This window comes from Spermophilus citellus (assembly GCF_964194105.1).
Source record: "Spermophilus citellus genome assembly, chromosome: 3".
Lineage (NCBI taxonomy): Eukaryota > Metazoa > Chordata > Mammalia > Rodentia > Sciuridae > Spermophilus > Spermophilus citellus.
In genome coordinates, this window is record NC_138184.1 from 142,856,304 (window position 1) to 142,881,330 (window position 25,027).

The following is a 25,027-nucleotide window of genomic DNA, read 5'->3' on the forward strand; positions in this document are numbered from 1 at the left end:
TGGGTAAAAAGAGTATGGATGGTAGGACTTTTTGGCCTTTGGCCTGGGGCAGTTGAGCCCTTCTCCATGCTATGGCCATTACTTCTGACCTTGAGCAGCCTTATCCAGGACTCCTTCTGAAGCAGTCCCACAAGAGCAGGATCTAACAGCAAAACCTAAGGTTTCCAAAGATAAAGAGGAGAATGAGAGACTTCTGGTACTACAGCACATTGAGCCTGCTCAAAGAAGTACCCTGTCACCAGGACACCAAATGCAGCAGCCAATGGTAAGGAGGGCCTCTGTGGACAAACTGGCTAAAGGCACATGATGCAGAAATCAAGATGAGCCTGAAGAATGTAACTCTGAGAGCTGAAGGGGTTCAGCCTGCTGGCTATAGCTGTTGGTGGAGGATTGTGGGGGTGAGTTAGACATTCCGGAGCAGCTAAGGATAAATTACACAAGTACATTGGGGGTCAGATAATTAAAGGCTTAAAACTATGTTAAGAGCTTACCTTTGCTCCAGAGTCAAGGGAAAAGGTAAGCAAGGAGAACACAGAATCTAGCTTAAATGTGATAAAGTCACTCCTATTGCAGTGTGAAACTGGATTGGAGGAAGAGACGATGGAAGAGAGGCAAGGTAAGACAGTGAAACCAATTGACTGCTCAGTAACCTAGGTGGGTGACACTATGATCTGAGCTCTGATAGTGTCAGTGGAGAGGGCTTGGTGATGAATCGAATCTGTGTTAAGAAGGGGGTGGGAATGATTTTGGGACATAGGCAGAGGAAGATGAGTGGTTTCTGGCTTCAGAGGGTGAAATGAGCAGAGGAGAGGAGAAACAGGTTGGGTAAATGGCAATGGCTGTGGCTGTCCATTGTTGGAAAGAGATGACTCTGAGACAGCCAACTGGGCATATCTAAGAGGCCTGCACTTCAGAAGAGACACCTGGGCTGGGGTTCTAGGAAGGAAAACCTACATACAGGTAGCAGCTGCAGTCACCAAAATAGAGGTTCAACAGAGGGTGGATACTCAGAGTGGAACAGGAAGGCCTTTGGCAGAATCCTGCAGGAGCATCAAAATTTAAGGCACGTGGAGAGCAGGGAAATGAGCAGAGACCAGCAAGATAAGAGAGAAACCACGGGATGGGGAAACACGGGGGCAAAGTATGAGTCATAAGGGGGAAGTGGTCAACATCTCAGAATCCGTTCCAGGGAGATAAGCAGGACAGGACCTGTCACTGTGCAACAAGGAGGTTTTGGTGATCTTGCAGTATTAGTGTGGATAGAAACCACAGTCCAGTGGGATGAAGGGTGAATGGAAATAGAGAAGATGGAACTTGTGAGTGGGAGGTCTGGCAGTTACCTGGAGACAAATGATGGCAATAAAGGGGAACAAAGGGGTGAGGGGGACGAAAGACAGAGGAGCTCCAATTTGGGTATCATCCTCACTGCCTTTGCCAAAACGTTTGCCAGACCCTGCACCCCCAGGGTCCTCTCCCTACCTATGGTTCCAAGTTTCTAGAAAATGCAGACTTCTCCCAGCAGGACCGGCTGCTTTCCTGGTGGGTTGTTTCTCCGTGACCAGGCACATTTCTTCTTCTGCTCTTTCTTTAGAGACAACCTCACAACCACTACTTCCATTCAGGCTGGACAGTTGCCTCTCCTCTCCCTGTTCCTTTCCAGCATTTTCCGGCCTCTTTGCAAATTCTTTTCATCACAGGAAGGTCCTCCTGGCTTTCCTCCAGAAGCCCTTTTGGGCATACATTTATTTATCCAACAAATATTTACCTAGCACTTATGGCCTACTTGGCAGGAAATAATGCACTAGACACTGGTGCAGATATGAATGTGAGATCAGAGTGGAACCACGAGGAATCAGGAGATGAATAAGACATCAACTCATTCGTTCATTCCACAAGCACGAGCTGGCTGCCTGCTGAGTGTCAGGCCCCTGGCCACACACATGGCATTATAACATAAGGTCAAAGTGGCACGTGGCAGAGCACAAGTAGCCTGAAGTACTGTTGCAATGGAAAGGAAAGAGATTATTTTGCATAGTTACATCTTGGTAATTATGTTTCCTCAGGAGGCTAGCTCCAAGAGAAGGGGACAATTTGGTTGTACCTCTAGCCAGCTTCTCCTCTGCCATATAGAAGAGCCACTCTTGAGGCAGGCATGGTGGGGCACGCTTGTCATCCCAGAAATTCAGGAGTCTGAGACAGGAGGATCCCAAGTTCAAAGCCAGCCTCAGCAACTTAGCAAGGCCCCCAGCAACTTTGTGGGATTCTATTTCTAAATAAAAATATTAAAAAGGGCTGGGGATGTGGTTCAGTGGTTAAGTACTCCTGGGTACAATTTCTGGTAAAAAAGAAAAAGAAAGAGAGAGAAAGAGAGAGAAGAACCACATTTTTTCCTCCTATTATAACAATATCCTCTGAATGGCTTGAGTTCACTGTGGGCATTGGTGTCTCTTCAGATATAGAACAGCTGTGGAAATCATAGACTAAATTCCCATGAAAGCAACCCACATACCAATGTTGCTACTGACCAGCTAAAAAAGATTTTTGCCCATTATTATACTGAGAGTCAGAGAATCCTGAAATACAGAGATAGAAGAAAAGGTGAGGTCTTCCACCAAAAGCAGTAAAGAATTTTTAAGTGCCTGTAATATTCCAGATCATGGGGTAGTCCCTTTAGACATATTATATTGAATGGTTATCATTTTCTTGAAGCGTCTTTCTACTCATTCACCCATCTATCCACCCATCCAACCATCCACCTACCCATCACCCACTCACACACCCATCATCCTTCCAGCAAATACTTCCATGCCGGGCACAGCATTCCAAATTCAGAGTTGTGACTAAGGCAGAACAGTCCCCCTTTCAAGCTGCCTTCAGTCCAGCAATAAGGTCAAACTAACATTAAGCAAGTAACTAGTTTGAAAAGTGTTATAGAGAAAGTTCAAGGTGCTAAGGAGGTACCTAAGAAATCCCGAGGCTAACAAGTGTTTTTATCTCCTAGAGAGGAGGAAAATGAAACTCAGACATTAAGTTATCTTTCCCAAGGTCACATGCCCAGTGAACAAGTGAAATTCAAATCCAGATCTGTTTTGCTTCAGAACCTAATGATTTTTCTCCTCAAAGCCTCAGCCCCATAGAGGAATCAGTGATGCAGAAGCCAAAGTGAAAATTTCAGGTCTTTCTTATTTCTGGTTTGCTTCAATGATAAAACACAGTTTAAGCATTGTAAAAAATAGTACTAGAGAAGTCAGAATAATGGTGACATCATTCAATTTTCTGCCATCCTTTAGAAAAGTGAACTCTGACAACTAAAATTCCCTTTTCCTCCCATTCTTGCTCCTTCTTCTTCACATGCAGTACTGGTCCTACACCAAGGGCCCTTTCAGGACCAGTACTGCATGTGACTCTTCCCCAGAACTCATTATCAATACATATTCCGCCCATGCCTAGGCCTGGCTTGTCAACTTGCTACTGGTCGGGCAACGAATGAATACTGGGATCTCGCACAGCCATTCCTTACAACTGGCGCTGGCCATGATGACTGGTGTGGTTGCTATAACTGCAGCAGTTCATATCAAGAATGGGCATGTGGGCAGCTGCTCACTCACGGTGGTCAACGCTCTCCAGCTCACTGCTCCTCTGACAGGCTGAAAGCAGCCAGTGGTGGTGGAGTTTGCCCCTCTGAGGGTCACGGGCTCTGTGTCCACATGTGAAGGAAAGAATTCTACTGAGGGTCCCAGGCAAGATCAGATGACTGGCTCTGGTCAACACACCAAGAAAAGTTAGGGAGGCAGCGATCGGTTTCTTGTCCCGGCTCCACTCTCAAAGTGTCCTGGGTGACTGCTGGCTCCTCCCTGAACCTCGAGCCAGACTGGCCTCAGTTTCCTCATCTCCATGTGGGGAGAATTAGTCCAGATGAGCACATGCTTTTGCACGAAGATAGTGTTAGAAAGCATTGCTGCTCAGGGAGGGAACTCGGGGACTCTCTCTGCCTGGCCTATTCTGTGTCACTGGAAAGGTGGAAATGATTTGTCTTGGCTTTGGCCAGCCCTTGGGCTCTGTCCTGCTGGTGAAGGGTTGCTTTCTGGTGGTCTAGCCCTGCAGCACCTGGGCACAGGTAAGCCTGCTTAATTATGGGGCTCAGTGGTTAGCAAGCCCACCTGGCTAACAGTCTTCCCATCTGCCTTTCATAATAAAAGTACCATCTTACTATATACCTGACTACTATGTTTGATTTCTGACTGCTTAGAATAGGACTGCTATATGTCCAGAGACCCCTACGCAGCCCACCTCTAGGTTTATACCCAAAGGACTTAAAATAAGCATACTACAGCGATGCAGCCACATCAGTGTTTGTTTACAGCAGCTCAATTCACAATACCTAAACTATGGAACCAACCTAGATGCCCTTCAACAGATGAATGGAAAAGGAAATGTGGTACATACACACACGGGAGCATTACTCAGTCTTAAAGAAGAATGACATTATGGCATTTTTAGGTAAATGGATGGAGTTGAAGAATATCATGTTAAGTGAAGCAATTATAAACAATTGTTTTAAAAGTTTCCTTCCTTCCTTCCATTTCAAATGATATAAAAGCATCAATAGTGAAAACCAAGTCCCCCATCTCTCTTGACATTCAGCCACCCAGATCTCCACAGACAGGCACAGTCTCAGCCACTGGCCATTTCTTCTAAAGCGTCACTATGTACTGCAAACTCTGGGCTAGCCCTCGTTGTTAAGATTAAGAATCTTGGAGAACTTTCCATGCAACCACCTCATTCTTTTCAGTGCCTTCATCATATTCCATGGTGGACCTTTTAAAGGCCACCATGAAATACTGTCTGTGGAGATCTGGGTGGCTCTGAGTGTCAGGAGAGGTGGGGGACTTGAGGTGCACTATAGATGCTTTCATATCTTTTGAAATGGAAGGAAGGAAGCTTTTAAAAAGATTGTTTACAATTCCTTTAAACTCTTGCAATTGTGAGTCTATCTGGGTTAGATTTCTGAGCTTCCTTTTCAAAAAAGTGATGATGTTAAGTGACCTGTAAGGGGGACAAAATGATCACTGATGAAGGTCATTTCAGGTCTAGTGTTTCTTTTCCAGAATATAGTTGAGGATTCAAAACAAAGTAATCGAGTAATACAATAGTAGGAAAGACTTTGCATAAAATAACATTTAAGTGGCTCCTTTCTGAAAGATCATTTCAGGCAGATATCATTTAGATCTAGATATTTTAACCTTCATGGTCAGTCTTTTGTTACATTGTATTGTTGGACGCACTGTCTTATTTAATATTAGTAACAAACTTGTAGAACAGGTATTGTTGGTCCCACTATACAGGTGAGTAAATAAAGAGTGAGGTCTCATAGTTAATAGTAGTAGAGCTGAGTCATCAAATCTACCCTTGCCCAGCTCTGAAAAAACATCATTTCTCTGTTCTAAAATCTTGCCTCTCATACTGGTCCCTGCTATATCCTTGGACACTATCACACTGAATTCCCAAACAGCACTGTGGGGGGGGGGGTAGTATTATCCCATTTCCCAGATATGGAACCTGAGGACCAAAGAGCACAATATCTTCCCAAAGCTGGTCAACTCATTTTTATTCCATCAGAATAAATCATGGCCAGGGGCTGGGGTTGTGGTTCAGCGGTATACAGCTTGCCTGGCATGTGCGAGGCCCTGGGTTCGATCCTCAGCACCACATAAAAATAAATAAATAAAAATAAATAAAGGCATTGTGTACAACTAAAAGAAATAAATATTTGAAAAAAAAAGAATAAATCATGGCCAGCTGGTTTAAAGAGAGGCTCAGAAAGGATGCACATGCATGCTCCTCACCCTGCAGTTTTAAAGCTCTTTCCTGTTCTGCGCTGCAAGGAGCCAGCTCCAGGGTCTTTGGTACCTGGAAATTGAGAGCTGCTTCTGGCCCCGGAGGCTGTGCCCGCAGCTCTGGGGCTGTCACCATGCCACAAAATGAATATACTGAATTACACCATAAATATGGATATCATTTGGATTACCATGAGAAAAAGAGGAAGAAAGAAAGTGGAGAACATTCAAAGAAGGCAAAAAAAAAAAAAAAAAAAAGATTGGTCTGAAGGCCAAACTCTACCACTATATTTTCACTGCTGAGAAAATATAAATGAAAAAGATGCATGAAAAGAGAAATACCAAACAAAAGAATGGCTGAAAAGACTCCCCAGGGAGCAGTACCAGCCTATCTCCTGGACAGAGAGGGACAGACCCAAGGGAAAGTACTTTCCAACATGATTAAACAAAAACAAAAAGAGAAGGGGGGGAGGAGGGGAAGCCCCCCTTCCCAAGGTTGGTGCCCAGGAAGAAACAGAAGTCTTAAAAGTGATTCAAACAGGAAAGAGAATAAAGAAGGCCTGGAAGAGGAGGGTTGCTCAAGTCTGCTCTGTTGGAGATGGCTTTACAAGAAAACAACTAAACATGACTGATTTATCAGACCAATGGGCTTACATATCAACAAGGCCCATGGAACACATCCTGAACTGAAAGCCACCTTTTGCCTACCCAATACTTGGGGTGAAAAAGAATCCTTCATCCCTACAATATACAATTTTGGGTATAGTCATTGAGGTGAATGTGAGGGAGTTGGGCCTTGTAAGACAAGGAGGCAAAGTTATTTAGGGAAAATAGGCCCAAGTTACCAATAATCCTGAAAATAATATATGCATAAATGCAGTCTTACTGGTTTGACAGACGTTTACACTCCTTATAATTATTAAAGACTACAAATCAATCAGAAAAACCACCATAACTGTGATATTTATGAATACTACCAAACAGCCTTACATATCTGTAGTCATTAAGAGAACTATTTATTAAACTGTAAAGATAAATAAATAGATAGATAGATAGATAAATAAATAAATATAAAAGAAAAAGAAGTTATGACCAGTCCTTGGTCTCCCAGTGGTCATCTTGGGAAGGCTGGCCTATCACATTTTATTGTGAGAATTACATTTACTTCTTAATGTTAAAGCTGTTATTGGGTCTCTCTACAAGTTTATTGTAGCCCAATCCTGACCTACTTGAGTAAGACATAACAGTAGATGGGGCCCAGTCAGCTGCCTAGCAGACAAGTTGGCTCAGTGATGAGCAACCTCCTGAGACTCAGATTTTGCTTTGCTCCAAGGCTTCAGTGTTCTGGGGTTTCTTTATCACTTGCTTTAAAAATAACTTCTTGCAAAAAAATATTTCTAAAGATCACAAACACATGCACAAGCAACACTTCAGACACCTCACTAACCACACCACAAAGCAAAGCAAAACAAGAAAACAGTTCGAGAAGCATGTCTGTGACACCAAGAGGGAGAAACAAGGACCCTGCGGTTGGAGCAGAGCCCCAGGAGGCCCTGCAAGATGCTAATGCAGAACTCACATTAGGCTCACATTAGCAAGCACTGTCACCTCAAGGCCAAGTGCTTGAGCAATGTATGCAGGAAGGAAAGCCTGCCTGTCGTCCTGCAGCAGGGTAGGTGACAGCATCAGAGAGTCTATAATTAAAGGGCTAAGAAGAACAACAAGTGGTCTCAATGATTTCTGCAAGAGAAAGTATTTACATTGCATAACAGAGCAAGAATAGGCCCGTGCCGGTTCCCTGCTGTTATCTTGGCATTGCATGTCTTCATAAGGCTTTAACCGCCATGTCATGTACTGGTGGCAGAGTCACATCCTTTCCCTGTTTGCCCAGGAGGACATTTGTCTTCTTAAATGAAGCATGTGAAAGTTCCTGCTTCCACTACCAGAAGCTGAAACCAAATATTAAAACAAACCTTTCTCTAACAGCTCCTGTCTGAGGCTGTTTGTGCTGGTAACCTCTGTTTGTCTATGTTCGGTGCCACTGTCGTAAGGAGCCGTTGTGTATTTACACACCTGTGCCTTTCTAAAAGATCACTTGCTCGTTTCCTAATTTGTCCACTTAACAAACATTTACCCGTCACTCTGTTCCTGATCCCAGATTAGGCCCTAGGGACACATAGATGGCAGAGTCTTTCCCCTCCAGCAGTTCCTGCTTCCAGAGGAACAGAGGTGAAGGGGGTCACTGGGGTGGGTCTGTGTAAATGCAAAGGCAGGAGCCAGGCTCCTGGCACCACTGAGTGGGACGCTGATGGGAAAAACGTCAGAGAGGAGATAACCGTGGAGCTGGGCAGTGAAGGATGAGTAGTTTCTAGGCTGGGTGCTCTGGGGAGGCAGGGAGGGTGGAGGGGAAAGGGCTGGGATGACATTTTCACTTCTGAGCATGGTGAGAAGGAAGGAGACTTTTTGGTCTACTTTAAGCATTAATTTTAATTTTAATTTTTTGGTACTGGGGATTGAACCCATTGGCACTTAACCACCAAGTCATATCCCCAGATCTTTTTCATATTTTATTTAGAGACAAGGTCTCACTGAGTTGCTTAGGGCCTCACAAGGTGGCTGAGGCTGACTTTGAACTCCTAATCCTCTTGGCTCAGTCTCCCAAGCTGCTGGGATTACAGGCATGCGCCACACTAAGTATTTTTGAAGAAAGTGCTTTCTTACAAAAGCAAAAATAACCATGTCCACTAGAGTCTGCATCTTAACAAAGGCCACCGTTTCTGATCTTTAGTGCAAAGGCAAATAACTGCAGGAGGGTCAAGCAACCTTGGGACAGAGGGGCTGCTTGCAATCTGTCACAAGCAGGGAGATTCTTTAGGAGGGAGCTGTTGTCTCACCTTCTCTTGAAGGTCTGTGGCAGGTTAACTCTGCAGCTCAAGGCAGAACTCCTACCATGATGACTCCCAGGCAGTGTCCTCTGGCACTTGGAGGAATGAAAGAGAGGTGGAAATCCCACGGGAAGCCACACTAGTGGAACCATTTGTGTGTCCCCCAAACCTCAGCCCTCAGACCTCCCCTGTAGATTTCTTCTCTTTAGTGCCTCTCAAAGCCTAATGCTAAGTATACACCAGGTGTTAAATACATGTTTGTTTGATCAACCAACTGAGTGACCACGAAGTTGAGGAGAAGACTAAGTTGGGGGCTAGATATAGCTCAGCTGGTAGAATGCTTGCCTCACATGCATAAGACCCTGGGTTCAATGGGGAGCACCACACACACAAAACAAAAACAAAATAAAACCTAAAAACCTAAGTTGGATTCTCCTTAAGGACATTCACACCAGCCATAATTGTGCATAACTGTGCACCAAATTGCCACAACTCTATTTGCCCCAAGCTTCCAGTCTCAACCTGCATGGTGAAATTATAACCATGAGATTGAATTTATTTATCATTTGGCGTTGTAGGTATATTTTAAATAATTTCTTACAACAGGATGGTCAAATCCACAGATTGTTAAAAACCAGGTAATCCTGAAAATGTCACAGACTGCCAGGCTCCACAGCACAGTGTATTCTGTGCTACTGTCTAGCCCTTCTTACTAGCTAACACACACTGCCCATCGCTGACATCTGAGGCTGGCGTCTCCACTACAGAAGATACTGCCCGGGCAGTCACTGGCTTGTGGGTGGGTTGGGGGTGCAGCAAGTCATCAACTGGAAAGGAGTTAGTTGAGGGCTGCAGAAGAAATAAGCCAGGAAAGTGCCAATGGTAGGAACATATTCAATACACACCTGTGCCATGTGTCACAGATTTAGGACAGAATTCTGACTCTAATTTTAAGTCTATTACTATTACTATGTTCATCCAATCTGCTTCCCATTTTCATTTCTTAAAACTAGACAATTAGAATGGACTCACTTAAAGGACTCAACTCATCTGCAGCTCTTTCCTTGGATCCTTTTTTTTTTTTCTCAAGACACCTCATTTTTTTTTTCCTGGTGTGCTCCTAGCATATGACTCCCTCATGCTGTGTCATCTTCTCAGAGCAAGATTCTGAGCAGGGACCTGAGAAATCTTTCAAAAGCAACCTCAGTCTGAAGCTGGGGAGGCAGAAAAGATCAAGGCCTGGGGCACGGTCTTCTCAGCCCTGTTCTGATAGGAATCTAGCAGCCCAGCCTCCTTTAGTTAGCTGCTGACCCCACTCCCAGCCCACAGGCACCAACATCAGGAAGATAAGCCAGACTCTCACCCAACAGTATGACAGGAGGCTGGGTGCTGGTCATGGTTTCAATACCGTTTGTCTTCACTGGAACTCATGCTGAGGCCTGGTCTTCAGCATGATTATTGGAAGATGGGATCTTGTGAGAGGTGTTTGGGCCATGGTGGAGCCAATGAACAGATCAATGCCTTTTTCAAGTGAGTTCTGGCTCTTTTCTAATGGGGTTAGTGACCAGTTGTTATAGTGTGCAGCTGCCCCTCTATTTTACTTCTTCTGCACAAACAAGCTTGCCCTGCTGATTTATGCCATGAATTGAAGCAGCATAAGCCCCCCACCAGAAGCCAAGCAGATAACACACCATGCTCTTGGACTTTCCCGCCTCTGGAACTATAAACCAAAATCAACCTCCTTTCTTTATAACCCACCACATCTCTGACATTCTGTTAGAGCAACAGAAAATAGACTAAAAGAGCACTCTTCAGGATATTGCAGTTCATGCTGCTTTTCAATAAACATAAATACCTCATGCCCTTATCTTCACCCACATTGACTTACTACGCAGAGAGGACATCTTCTGAGACAGCGTCTCTGAAGTTTGTAAGTTTGTATCAGCATCTGGCAGCTATATTTACTGAGTGCTGTCTATGTCCCAGACCAAGCACTTTGCAATGATCTTCCCATTTCAGCTTTCCATGAACCCTTTGGGAGTAGCACAATATAACTATCCCTACTTTAAAAACAAGTAACAGAGCTTCAGAGAGAAAATTAACCAAGATAGCCCAGCTGGTAAGGGGCCAAGCTTGGATGGAGGCTGACCCTTCTCACTCCACTGTGAATGTTCTTAACCACTACTCCACAAGGCTGACAGTTTATTTTCTTGTTCTCATGGATATAAATCATATCCTTAGTCTTTTTCAGATCAAGTAAGTCAAACCTTCTCCTAAATTCGGATTCCTTTTACTTCCCTTCTTTAACTATTCCCTGTACTTCTCAATCTCCCACGCAATTCAACAGGGAAAAAAAAAATCGCTGTCTGTCACTTTTAGATCTGAAGGGAAGAACTATCTCTCTGACAGGGGTTTCTCTGTTTCTCCCTGGGAATCTCCTTGGGGTCAGGGGTCCACTTCTACTAACTATACAGTGCAGAACCCTTTGCCTCTGTCTTCCAGTGGTTCAGACAATGGGAGGAGTGGGAGAAAACAGGAAGGCAGGAGGAGAGATGCCAGGGTGTCTACTCCTTTGCTCCCTCCTGCTCTCCTGCTTAAGTCTAGGCAGCAGATGTGACCCTCACCACTCCCATTGTCTTAGTCCCTCTCATGTGTCTCTAGCTGTCCCCAGGCTCCAACAAAACAACCTCTTCCTGTTGCCCCTTTAAGCCCAGGGGCCCTGTTGGAAATTCCTGGATACTTTGGAGTCTTGTGGTTCTCTTGACCTGGCTACACCTTGTCAACTTCTTTCCAACATCCCAGCTGTGTGTGCCTTCTGTCCCCTGCAGGACCCCAACTGATGACCTTTGGCATCCTCTAGATCCCTCTAGATCATAGAACAGGCTAAAACAAGACCTGGCAGTGACTCTGGTCATCTATTTTTACAGCAATTCTGACTCACCTTTTATAAACTAGCGTCAAATGTGTTACCTGACAGGAGGGGAGGGAGCTTGGCTGTCCTTCTGCATTTTCCATAGCACTGCCTCTGCCCTACGTGGCAGCAGGGAGAATTCCTGACACAGGAGCCAAAATGGCAGACTGACTTCCAAGTGCCACCTTTAAGTGTGCGGGTGGTTAAATTTAGAATATGAATAAACATTTATCCTTGGTACACACGGCATAATTTCACATCTGTAATAAACTTCTGCTTTGACTCGATGTATATAAGCAGCTGTGCACTTGTTTTTTTCTAAAAATAAAATCAATGACACCCCACCAACACTCTCCTCTTTACTCCTCTGTGATGTATTCTGAGCATAAACAAGTCCTCAAAGTTTCATGGGTTATTTTTCTTTTCTTCATATAATATACATGCCACAAATCTGCAATTATGGGATTTCTAAGAATTTAAATGATATGGTCTAGATACTAAATAACCCCTTTGTTTTTGGAAAACACACACACAACATGCAAGAGCATGGGTTTGTCTCTTGAAGGTCAACTGGTAGCCAAAGTTAAGTTCTGAAAACAAGTTTCGGAAAGACCACCTTTGTTACTTCCTTATCAATTGCAATAAGTAAGTAAATAATACCCATCTAAGAGAAGTATTCTTTCTTAACATGCTCCAATTATGAAAGTTTCTTAAGAGTGCTAACAATTCTGAATTATTCCCAACTCACAAAGAAATGGTCCAATCTGACCTGTGTACTGAGACGAACTCATTCAACCCAGCAACATTGATTCAAACAAGATCCAAAAGGTATAATACCCAGACCATCCTATACACCCAGAGCCAGCAAGAAGCACTTTAGTATAGGACACTCTGGTGAACGAAATCAGGGTCATTTTAGAAAAGAGATTGTCAAACATAATACATCTTAGATGACTTTATGATTTTAAAACAGAATGAGGGGAAACTTCTAATTAGAAATGAATTAGTTCATTAAACATGATTAAATACTTCATAAATTTTTGCCCTGACCACCTGCTGATTTAGGCATCTTAAGAAATAAAGAAATATGGTCAATGACTCTTACCTTTAAGGAGTTTATAGTCTGGTCAGGTTAGGGCATAAAAAGAGAATTATGGCATATGAAAGTGGATACAGAAGAGTGAGAAATGAATGGTCTGGATGGTGAGAGCTCTGGGAATTCAAAAGAGAGAGAAAAGACAGAAAACTGCCTTCAGAGTCCTCAGGGGAAAAAAAATAGTTTTTCTCTGAAAAGCAGCAGTTCCTGTTTTAAAAGTTACGAGAGGAAACTTTAAATTATCTAATTGAATCAAACCCAGTTTCTTTATTGTACAAGTTTGCCAACTAAAGAGGGTAATATTAAAACACTTTGTGGTGGTCCAAACGATGACTAAACACACTTATTTCTTGATGATTTTCTGTGGACTAAGGACATAAGAAGCATTCATTATCACCAGCCTGGCAGGAAGCACACAATTCAAGAACAGCAGACTTTCAGAAAACCGAAGGTAGTGAAATTATATTCTCTCTCCTAGAAGGTTTTCTATTGATCTTCTTAGAGCAATTTCAGAAAAATTGCAAACAAATAATTTACACCCGATAAGAAAAGACAAGCTCAGGAAAGATAGGTGATCCAAAAAATGAGGAAATATCTCTGGCTGAACCATGTTCTATTATGAAGGGCACACTGTCCTGATGGCTGACCATTTTTCTTTCCTTATCTGAAGGCTTAATGCTAGGGTGCAAGATGAGGAGTTAAACTCTTCCTTTCTGTTGGCTGCCAACACTTGCAATTTATCAGACTCATTGCTATTTCATTTATTGTAGTGCTTAGCAAATCGCCATTGAGCTCTGTGGAGACAGAAGCCATCCTTGGGTACAGCCAGTGCCTAATAGAGAGATGGGTAGAGGGAGAAGCTGCTGTCTTTCCAATTCATCTTGACTCATTTGAACTTGAAAAGGGAACACTTTTCAGTCTGCAAGGAATAACACCACACAGAAAGTTGGACCAACTACCAAAAGGATTCCACGTGGGCCTTCTAAGTCTAAGCATGATTTTTCCAGGTAATCCGTCATCAGTTCATGGCATCCTGGTGATTTCAGCTCCCATAGCTCCAAATTCTGAAGGATTTAGAGATGTTTCTTCAGAAATGACAGGAGCTGTTAGCTACGTTGCAAAACTTTTCTTTTTATTAGCAGATGGTGGGACTTCTTTTTTATTTCCAATTATGAAAACATGTCTCAACTTGTTATTTTAAGCTATGGTGAGCATTTGACCTCCAGCATAAGGCACACGGAGAAATAAGATTGTTTACTTTAGACTTAGTTTATAAATTAGTGTGTTGATTCAGGGTCTGGATAATCCATTTTGCTGTTCTGTTTTTTTTTTTCTTTTTTAAATTCAGCAATAGTGTATAATTTAAAATGTCAGGAAATGGTAATAAAAGGGTGGAGGTTTTTTCCTGCTCAGTAATTATGCTCTGATATTAAAGTTAAAATATACAAAATAAAAGCCATGGTTATTTAGTATTTTTCTTCATACCACACAGTCACTATAAAAGCTGTTTTATGTCCTTATCTTTCTCCATCCGTATTTGTATTCTGCATATGAATTCAGCCCTTGTCAAATTCTCAAAAGGAGTGTTCTTGCTGGTCTTCATCTGGGTCTTTATTTTGGCCATACAGATGCTTAAGATTAAGGTGAAAACAGATTTCACACTAGAGGAAAACACACCAGCCTGCAACTTTATAAATCTAATCTCAAATGATTGTATATGCAGAGCAAGTAGGGTTTCCTAAAAAAAGAAAGTGTTTGCCAAAGTTGAATAAAGAATGACCACATAGAAAACACTATGCAGACTTCTCAGATTCCAAATAGGAAAGGGAGGGTCACTACAAAATCAAGCAGAAATGAAAATGCTGGATATGGTGAGCTCTCTTTGAAGAATCACAGCCTGGAACCTCAAAGCCCCAGTAGTATCTTAGGTGCCAATGACCTCTGAACCCATGGGGCATCTCTCACTTTTCTGTTCAAAACTTGTGCAGAATCCATGTCTAACAATCAAACTTTATGTTTTGATTGTTATTCTCTCTGAAGATTCTGATTTCCTTAAACTACTTTCACTGGACTTTTAAAAGAAGCACAAAGAAAAAGCAAAAACCAACCAAACAACAACAACAAAACGGGCTATGGAATGAATAGAAAAATCAGGGCAAATACCTAAATGTGAGATTAACTTCAAACTTTACAAATTCAAGGAAGAAAATTTAAATGTGTCAAGTTGTAGGCAGCATTTAAGGCCATAACTAGTTATTATCCTGCAGTATTTATATGGAGCTCTGGGCACTAGATGCTTCTCAACCACTAATTACACATTTCTCTGGCTGTCCCAATAAGGGAGCGCAGCATCCTTAACCACATTGAACAGGCAAAGAATCAGGAGTTAAGTGGTGGGCCTCAGGTCACAGACTGAACAGAAGTTGGGAAAAAGGAATCTGATACATAGAGTCTTTCAGATCAAGCAAACTTCTTGTCCAGCTTTACCTTCAAAATACCAAAGAGGTCAATACTGTTGTAGATTCAGAATTTTTGTTACAACAGTGAGAAAGCCACTCTTCAGGGAGCAAAATCAGTCACTGGAGTTGTTCTACAGCAGCCATTCTGGAATACTGGCCTATAGCAGAATCTCTTGGTGTCCAGGGCTTATTAAAATACAAACTTTTGAAAAACGACTGCAGTCCTTCCCATTCAGGAAGTCTGGGGTGAGGCCTGAGATTCTGCATTTCTAATAAGGTTCCTGGTGATATTGATGCTCCTGGTCTGTGAAATTGTATGGAATCCACCTTCCACTTCACATCAAGGCCTTTTCTCCTACACCTTGGAATCATCCTTCTCTCTCCAGGGATTATCTTCAGATGATACTCCTCTTCCTGTGGGCCTGGCTTTTCAGCTTCCTCATCCCTGATTTTGGTCTACATGTCCCATAGATGGAAATGAGGCCATGCAACAAGGTGATTAAAAGCCTTGGTTCTGCTTTCTATCAGTTTTCCCACCCAAGTCTTACTATTTCCATTGTTATACCTGTGCTATGGGATAAAATACTATTTGCCCCATAGGCTGAATTTAAGGGTTAATTGAGGTCACCGACTAGAACATTGGATGCCTGACATAGAATTAAGAACTCTCTGATATTTATCACTATTATTATTCTGTTTGCCCAACAAACATTATGGAACACCTATATATTATACATTAGGGTATATGGAGAACTATAGGGCATATTGAGGGTAATGGAGAACTCTCAAGGAACTTACTATCTAAATCTTGAGCTACATGGGGGTCTCAGAGTCATCTAGGAATCATACTACATGAACAAGTTCCAAGAAACAGTCCATAACAGGCAAACATGAAACAAAACAAGGATAACCAAAATCTGTCTTCAAATGAAAACTTATGTGAAAGACCAAAAGGTAAAGTTGGGGTTGCTCTGGTTGAACAGGGAGGGGAAACCAGATGTCCCTCCTCCTGATTCCTACCCTGCTTTGCCGAAGGCTTCTGTGAAGCCCCAGCCCATGTAGAAAACCATACCACTAGACATACTTTAAAATAGAGGAATCTAAGGCCCAGAGAGGCTGTGCAACTTTGATAGAAGACAGAGCCAACTGTGTTGCTATAGTTGGGATATGATCAGGATAAAAGACCTCAGAATTATGTACTGGAAAGAACTTTACAGATGATTTAAAATTGATTTGGTGTTCTCATTTTACAGAGAAGGATACAGAAGCTTGGAGGTATTTTAGAAGCAGATCCTGGGAACACGGCCCGCCTTCCTGATTCCTAACCCAAATTTCTTTCTGCTGCATTTCTTCTGCTCTTCATTCCTGCAAACAAGACTCCAGGATGGAGTATGGCTCTTCTCCACTCAGTGGTACCAGAAGCTAAAATATTTCAGGCCAGCCTAGTGGGCAATTCAGGGTGTCTTCCTTCAAAATCCATCTCCTTCTCTGCAACTGAGAGGGTACGTCTAATAAAGATGTTGGCACTTCGTTGGTTAGTTTTATGCTCCAAAGTACACTCCTCCTCTGACATGCTGGTATTTTAATAAAGGTCATTCACAGAGGGGAAGGAGCATTGAAAAGAATTTGGGGAGGCTCAGAACCAGAAAAACATCAAAGAAGGCCTGAGTCCATTGGCTGGCATCCATATGTGATGCTGATGGACGTCACAGGAGGGCACAGTTTCTTTCCAATTGCCATTGGCTTCCCTGCCAAAGAGAACAGTCCTTGAATTGCAAAGGAGAAAACAGAAGCCACTGTGTGGTAAACTGAAGAGGACCAAAACTTCTAACGCTCTAAGTGAACTCAAATCTCACACCTGGATGAGCGGCACCCCAGGCTCACAGGAAATGTTCAAATGAGATGGTCAACCTGCCAGCGAGGCTTTCCAGCTTCCCCAACCATGAGAGGGAGGCCAGAAACAAGGAATGAAACAAAGTCTCCGTTTAATTTAAAAAAAAGAAAAGAAAGAAACAAGATTTCTCCAAGATATAAGTAGTTGGACTAGAAATTGATCTCAGAAAGTATCAGTGGGGTAGGAGAGCGGGTTGTAAAGGGAATTGAGCCTGGTGGTGCCAAGGAGCCAAGTCAGTCACCCTAGGAACAAACCATATCATACTAGGGCCAGTCATTTCTTAATAGGATAAAGCCACAAAATCGGGAGATCAGAGAAAATGAAGCAGATGAGATGGAGTTAGCAAAGAACTGAGGACGCCATTATAACACACAGGACAGAAATCAGTCCAATCAAGTAGGTGAACAACTTGATGATTGACATTTACAATAGACATGAATTAGTTTTAGGGAAACATTTCTTGGCCTTACCCCAGGCAATATTTAACCAAAAGCAGAGAGTATTCTTACCCAAACTGTCCATGTACAACAGATCAAATTAAAATTAGCATATTTGCAGGAAGTATGCTCTATCCCCTTTGTAGAATAAAAATTTAGAAGCTCGGACTACCACCTGGATGAAGTCAATAATACATTGGATGGCAAAATGTGTAATTAAAAAGATCTGACAGCCTAACATGAAATTTGATAAAATTCTAATTTAAGAGAGGTAAGTATAATTTTTTGCTGAAAATCTTTTTTTTTAATAAAAAAGCATTGCTAATGTTGGGGAGACACAACCTAGTGAGGTACTTATGATATAGCTGTAGAAATTATAATTGGTGTAACCTCAATAGCACTTGAAGTAGGACAAAGCCACCAAGAAACTCTCATCTTCAGCTATGTCTGCAGAATAACGTGGTGGTCTGCTTTGGATGGACTATTTAAGCAAAGTTCTAGGTACCCCATTCTAAGATTAAGGAAGGACTGGGATAGGTCTGGAAGAGAATGAGAGGATTCGACATTCATCAGGTCAGACATGGTTGAAGGAACTGAGTCAATAACATCTGGGCAGGCCTGGGCTGAATGGCCTGATGGGGATGTGTTCTGGGCAGTCCAGACCCAACAGAAACGGTGCACCCTAACATCTCCAATGGCTGCAGCAGGAGGCAGGGATCCATCACAGGAGCCTGTCAAGGAAGGCCAGACAGTACTTCCCAAAAGATGCAACCTCTGTCCTCACCCTCCAGGCTGTCCCTGTCTTGGGTAGTGTCAACGTGCCCATATTTGCAGCACCTAATCCTCTTCTGGAAATAAAGACCTAGGACTTCATCCGGCCAGTTGGAAGAGCTTCTTCTATGAGCCAGCAAACTGTACTGAAATCCCAATAAAGCCTTTCTAATGAGATGCTGGGATCACAGAGAGCTTTCATCTAGGCAACTCGGGGCATTTTCACACCAATTATTGCTTTTTATCTTCACAATACTCCCACCAGGTGAAGAGGAGGGAGTAGGTTTTATTTTGCCCATTTTGTAGGCAGAAGAGCTTGGGGAGACATGGCAAATTCTACTCCATCCTGGGGTCTGGAATTGATAATCTGGTTCTTTCCACATCTCCATTAAAAAGGGTGTGTAGGCCACGTTCCATCTTTCTGTAGGACACTGTCCTTATTACAAAGCATTTGAAAGCAACACTAACTGAGGGCTGAATTAAAACTTTTGGCTCCAGGGTATCAGGGACCTGCTGGTGGAGGCAAGTACAGCTCTTAGGAAACAGTGTGAGAAAAGTCATTTGACCCTTATTAGTGGTGATTGACAAGGAAATGACAGCTTCGATAGGACCTTCATCTCATTTAACCTCATTTTCCTCAATTATCTGAGGAGTTGATCATTCTCTGGGATGTAAAGCAGATCCCAAATGGCTTTTAACATCACATGAAAATATCCAGGGCTTAAGAGCACTCTATTTTATGTTTCTACTGTGGTATTTAACACAGTATGCCTTAAATTAGATTGGCAAGCATCTCTCAGAGTCATGGGATCTGTAAAGGACATGTCAAACCTTCCTTGACTGTGTGTCAGGAGGTATAAAAGAAGAGGTATGAACACAGTTTCTAAAATTAGATGGCCTGAGTTCAAATCCCAGCTCAACCACTTAAGAGCTGTGTGACCTTAAACAAGTTGGTCAAGCACTCTGTGTCTGGCTTTCCCTTCTACAAAACAGAGATCATAAGTGTATATCTTTCTCCAGGGAACAGCTGTGAGTGCCTGACCCCTGGGATGCATTTCCCATGTCAGCCTTCATTACCGATGAACAGTCTGTAGACTATGAGCCCTGAGCATGGCAGCTGAAATCAATTTATAGACTCTTTATTCACTTGCAATGAGATCTTGGGTTGTTTATACTAGAGGAACATATTAGGAAAGCTTGCATAGATGAAATGCACAGAAAACTAGAAATCTAATTCTTGAAAAGAATTTCAACCACTTTTTTTCCAATGAACCTTTACAACTAAGCTAACAATCTATAAAGATCTTTTGGAGATTGTTTTTTAGATGAGACAGTGATGTGTCAGACAACTCATTCTAAAGGGAGTTTTAAAAATAAGCCACTTTCAAATGTCCCATAAGGGAGAAATTTACCTAATTGCTCACAGCATCAAGACTAATTTTAAGTGACTTAGATTCTGGTGTTTGAGAATAAATAAGATGGGATCCATGTGGCCTTAATGTGTAGCAGATTCATGTCTTCAGCTGGCTGGAGGTGAAAGGAAGAGGGCACTTCGAAGGCAGAGGGAGAGGGCCAGAGACAACCACTCCACAGAAGGTTTCCCTCAACCTGGAAGGAGCTGATCAGAGCCCTGGGAGACAGAAAAAAAAAAAAAACTAGGCAAGGAGAGAACCCAAGGGGAAACAGGCATCCAGCTGTGGCAAGACAGTTTATAACAGGTTAAGATTTGAAAACAGCCATCAATGTCACTATTCCAGTTAGAGTCTTCCTTTACTCACATCTAACTGGCTGTTAGATGTGAGTAAAGGAAGAGGCTGCACTCTGAAAGTGGCTCTGTTGGTTTTGATGTTTTTTTAAATATTTACTTCACTTGCTCTCTTTCCATAAAGAGAATTTTTTATAATGAAGTTACAGAAAATGTACAGTCACAGATCTATGGGGATGCCGGCAGACAAGCCTCCTTGGCAACCTTTGTAAGGATGCTCTTGTTTATTCAGAACTGCGGGTTCCACTGTTTAACAGTGTGTCTAAGCCCAGGGGAACGAGGGGGTAACAAATGGATATCCTCCTTGAAGCAGAGACTGCAAAAATCCTAAGCCATAGTTTGGTCCCCTTGGGACTCAAGTCTCCTGTGTCTGAAGTTCCTGCTGTCAATTAGCATGGTGGTTAGGAACTCCCGCACTGGTCTGGTTTTAATCCAGTTCTGTCACTTTCTGGCTTTGACAATCTAGCTTTGGGCAAATGATTTAACTTCTCAGCACCTCCCTTGCTTCCTCTTTAATAGCGATATCTAGATATCTTGCTGGGGGCAGCGGCACATGTCTGTAATCCCAGCTGCTCCAGAGGCTGAGGCAGGAGGATCCTGAGTTTAAGGGCAGCTTCAGCAATTTAGTGAGGTCCTAAGCAACTTAGTAAGACACTGTCTCTAAATAAAATCTAAACAAAGAAAGGGTTGGGGATGTGGCTCAGGTGAATCATCCCTGGGATCAATCCCCGGTACCAAAAACAAAACAAAAAAACCTATTGGATTGGGCCTATCTATGAGGGGAGCCAGGCGTTTTCCCTGAGCTAATGTGTCAAGGGCTGAGCACAGTCCACTCTAAGTAGCCATGATCATCATATTCATCAATCCCCTGCTCCACCCTCTAGTGGAGAGTCACAAAAATGCAGAAATAACAAAAGACAGGGACTGGTGGGGGGGTTTGGGGGAGGGAGGCTGCACAAAGAAATTGGGCATTGCAACACTGGTTTTATTCACCCCTAAAGAGCAAGCTGTGACACAGGCTTTGGTGCCACTTGGTTCCAGAATAAACAAAAGCCCTGAGGATCCAGGGCCCTGTCAGAAAACCCTAACATTGCCATATTGTGAACAGCAGCATCAGGCATTCACAGGGAGGGAGGGAGGGAGAGACATGCCAGAAATACAGTGGTTTGTGGAAATGGAGAAGACGGGGCACCTGTAATCTGGCACCACTATCTCTTGGGCCTATCAAAAGAGTTACTGGAGTCCCTCTGACCTAAGGATCAAAGGATTAAATATAAATCAACCATTTTGCTACTCTGTTACATCTGAATTGTGTCCACAGGATGGGAAATTACAGGATGTCAGGAAGGTACCATGCACCAGGCCTGGCACCAGAGAATACAAAAGACACCTTTGTGCTAGTAGAAAAATAGGATGAGATTTGAATTTCTGCCCATCAGGAAGGTGCCGAGCTGACTTCCACCTGCAGCCTTTCTCTCCTCCATAGCTCCCCTCACCTGGCATCCCTGTAGTTACACTACCCGCATTATTTTTCTAATCACAGTAGGCTAAGAACAGATGGCTGCAACCTTTTCCTTTTCTTATGATTTCATTAAAATGTTGTACACACAAAGACCTCTATGTGATTCCTCAGAGGTTGTTATGGTTTAGATATAGTGTCCCTCCAGATCCCTTTTTTTAATATTTATTTTTTAGCTTTAAGTGGACACAATATCTTTATTTTACATTTATGTGGTGTTAAGGATCGAACCCAGTGCCTCATGCATACCAGGTGAGCACTCTACCACTGAGCCACAACACCCCCCACCCATCTCTTGTTAATGCAGGAATACTCAGAGGTGAAATGATTGCATTGTGAGAGCTGAAACCAAATCAGTCCTTCCTAGTTTGAATGGACTGCGTGGTAACTGTAGGCAAGTAGGGTGTGACTGAAGGAGGTGGGACACTGAGGGCCTCTCCTAGAAAGGTACCTCTTCCCTGCAGCTCCTCCCTTTCTCTCTCTGTGTCCTGACTCCACCTTGAAAAGCTTTTCTCCACTGGGCCCTTCCCCCATGATGTTCAGCCTCACCATCACCCAGAACAATGGAGTCAGCTGTCTATGGACTGAGATCTCTGACACCATGAGCCACAAATAAACTTTCCCTCCTCTAAGTTGTACTTGTTAGGTATTGTGATTACAGCAATGCAAAAGCTAGAGCTACTTAAGAGCTTATGGCCCCGAATGACTTTAAATGTGCAGATTTCACACTCGTGGTTCTGTCTGTAGGCACTAGACTATTACCTGCCTCAGGAGAATCCCACTTCCCCTCTCAGCCCCTGCATTCTGAGCCTCTGCTGTGTGACTGAGGGACCAGCATCTCACACCTGGGCAAAGCACCAAGAAAAGGGGAACTTGTGGTCAGCACTGCTCTGGGAATGTAATAGGAGGACAGGAGACTTGCAGGAGCTGTGGCTGTCTCCATCCCAGGTCTCTTTTCTCAGTGTTCAGGGACAGGAGTCAGCAAATTTCTTGAAAAGGATTGGAGATAAAACACCTCAGCTTTGTGGCCACCCAGTTTCTGTTGCACCTACCCAACTCTGTACTTAGAGTATGAAAGCAGCCAGATGGTTAAGTCAATTAAAGAGTTGACTTAAAACTTTATTTGCAAAAATAAGGGGAAGGCAGGATTTGGTCCATGCTGACAGGGTTTGCTGGTCTTTGCTCTCAAATCCAAGGGCCCAGGAGACATTTCCACCTAAAACACTTCAGAGCTGCCCCCAGTCTGAATGCTTTAGGTTATATGCATTCTCTTTTATGTCTAGTCTCCTGTAAATGTAGCAATAACCCTCATATGCCTGGGGCTACCACTGGAACAGCATCCATATTCTCACCCTGGCATCCCACAGTCAAGCACAGACCCTTACAAGCCTCACTTTAAATATATCTTGTAAGTCTTCCTCAATGATGTGTTTTTTGACTGCAAGGACCAGGTCTTACTCATTGTTGTAACTCTCTGACCTAGTGCCTCATTTAATGTTTGCCAGATGGAAGAAGCTACAAAATATGTTTTTGAATGAAAAAAATAATGAATGAATGAATGAATGAATGTTGTAACAATTCTGGGGCAGTGCTTCTTAAATTTCAATGTGCATATCTATTACCTGGAGACTTTGCTAATTGCAGCTTCTGATTCCGTCAGTCTAGAATGAGGCTTAGGGTTCTATGTTTCTATCAAGTTTCCATAAATTAATGTTGATGTTCCACAGGTCACACTTGGAGGAGCAGGGATGCAGACAATGCACTTTGGTTCCACAGCACCCACACACAAAGCAATTCTCTCCTCAATTTTGATGCATAGGTTTACTTCTTTCCATGGTCATTTAAGTAAATCATTACTTTCACCTAATCAAACCTCCAGAGAAATTAATAAAATCATTTATGGCATCTAATGCCTTTTAAATTTGCACAGTTTATACACATTTCCATTTCTATGCTTCAAACTATTTCTGCTTCAATTACCTCCCTTCCATCCCTTGGTGCCCACTTAATTTAATTTAAATATAGCTGTGCTCATCTATGTAGGGGTCCTTCTGCAGATACTCTGCCAATTCAAGACTTTCTTATCTAGATGTGTTACTTATCATGATTGTGCAAATGTCTTAAACAAATTATTATTGTTCAGAAATTCAAAAGAACAGTCTGTTTTCCCAGAACTCTGGTACAATGACCAAATCGAAACCTAGTTTCAGGCTACCTACACACCCCCTTTTATAGCAACAAAACACTTTTTTTTTTTTTATCAGCAGAGCAAATAATTGCTTTACAGGTTCCAGGGACCATGTAATTTGGTCCTCGCACCCCGCCACCACCACTCAAAAAAAAAAAAAAAAAAAAGAAGAAGAAGAATTTACCAAGGTTACCTAGAGGAACTCCATGCTCCAAGAAAGCTGAGCTATTTGCTTTGGCAAGTTAAAAGCATAACCCCAACATTGTTGCCAAAAAAAAAAAAAATCACATTTCTTTATATGAATTCAGTAAAGTTAGATATCATGTCTGGAGCAGCAGCTCTGGCTAAGTTCCATTCTGCCTGGAAACCAGCTTTTAGTATAAAGATGCCATGAATCCATAACATGCAGGCTAATTTATACTAAGTAATCTCAGCATTTTGGATAATTACATTTCCTCTGACAATTTCTAAGGAACCTGTGTGATACTGAATTGTGTCAGAAAATAGGTGTCATAGTGAATGTGAAATTCTAACCAGGCTTTTTCACTACTAAATTATAGCAAAATGCACTATAATCAACTCATATAAATTGCTTGCTCCCTCTACTTATCTCCAGTGAGGAGAATCAAATTGCCTACCTGAAATTATAGAAGATAATTACAAAGGTATGGCAGTTTTACCACTGGTAAACAATTTGTAAGACCTGATTTTATTATGATATATAATATAAAAATTTCTACTCATCCAAAATCTAAGGACCAGAAAGCTCAAATACATGTGTTTATTAGTATAATTGTCCATTGGTATCTATAGGAATTGGCTTCTGGAACCCCTGAAGATACCAAAATCTATGGATGGTTAAATCATTTATGTAAAATGACATGGTCTTTGCATACAATGTACACACATTCCCCTCTATGTTTTAAATCATCTCTACATTATTCAAAATACCCAATACAATGTAAATGCTATGTAAATAGTTGTTAGACTATTGTTTAGGAATAAGGAGAAGAGAAGGAAGGTCTGTACATGCAATATTGTTCTCTGCAGTACCAGGGATTGAATGTGGGGAGCTTTACTACTGAACTACACCCCCAGTCCCTGGTATTTTTTTTTTAATTTTTAGACAGAGTATTATTAAATTGCCCAAGCTGGGCTCCAACTTACAATCCTCCTGCCTCAGCTTTCTGGGTAGCTGGGATTACAAGTATGTACCACACTGCCTGGCACAGATGCAATTTTAAAAAATATACTTAGACCCTGAA

General features: G+C 42.4%; 1 protein-coding gene and 1 pseudogene across 3 annotated transcripts in view; one reads left to right on the plus strand and one right to left on the minus strand.

Annotated features, from left to right (window-relative positions):
* Positions 1-25,027, minus strand: part of CHN2 (chimerin 2) — a 328,816-nt gene that overhangs the window by 189,143 nt on the left and 114,646 nt on the right. The gene's annotated exons all lie outside the window — the stretch shown is intronic.
* Positions 5,972-6,731, plus strand: LOC308645015 (ribosome biogenesis protein NSA2 homolog; annotated as a pseudogene). The gene has a single exon. The product of its transcript is annotated as a ribosome biogenesis protein NSA2 homolog (transcript).